This window comes from Dipodomys merriami, unplaced genomic scaffold (genome assembly GCF_024711535.1).
Source record: "Dipodomys merriami isolate MVZ:Mamm:240054 unplaced genomic scaffold, mDipMer1.0.p SCAF_8, whole genome shotgun sequence".
Lineage (NCBI taxonomy): Eukaryota > Metazoa > Chordata > Mammalia > Rodentia > Heteromyidae > Dipodomys > Dipodomys merriami.
This window is the reverse complement of record NW_027206401.1, coordinates 35298227-35298712: the sequence shown is the minus strand read 5'-3', so window position 1 is coordinate 35298712 and position 486 is coordinate 35298227.

Sequence of the window (486 nt, the reverse complement as noted above, 5' to 3'; positions counted from 1 at the left end):
GACAGCGCCCAGACCCAGAGTTCAGGCCCCATGACCAGACCCAAAAATTTTTTAAAAGACTGTGCTAAGGCTGGTCACTGGTGGTTTACGTCTAGCTACTCAGGAGGCTGATATCTGAGGATAGCAGTTTGAAGGCAGCTTGGACAAGAAAGTTCCTGAAACTTTTATCTCCAATAAAGTACTCAAAAAAAAAAAAAAAAAAGCTGGAAGTGGTTCTGTGGCTCAAGAGGTAAAGTGCTAGCCTTGAGCAAAAGAAGCTCAGGGACAGAGACCATGCCCAGAGTTCAAGCTCCAGGACTGGCAAAAAAAAAAAAAGATTGTGTTAAGCCCTGACCTACTCTATTTTGGAAAGCAACGGTTTTAACCTAAGCCATTCCACTCTGATGATAACTACCAAAACAAGAATGACTTTACATCTTGTTTAGGCAAGTAAACAACCACCATCTGTCAGAAAACCACAAAGCACAAACTGATAATACTTTATTT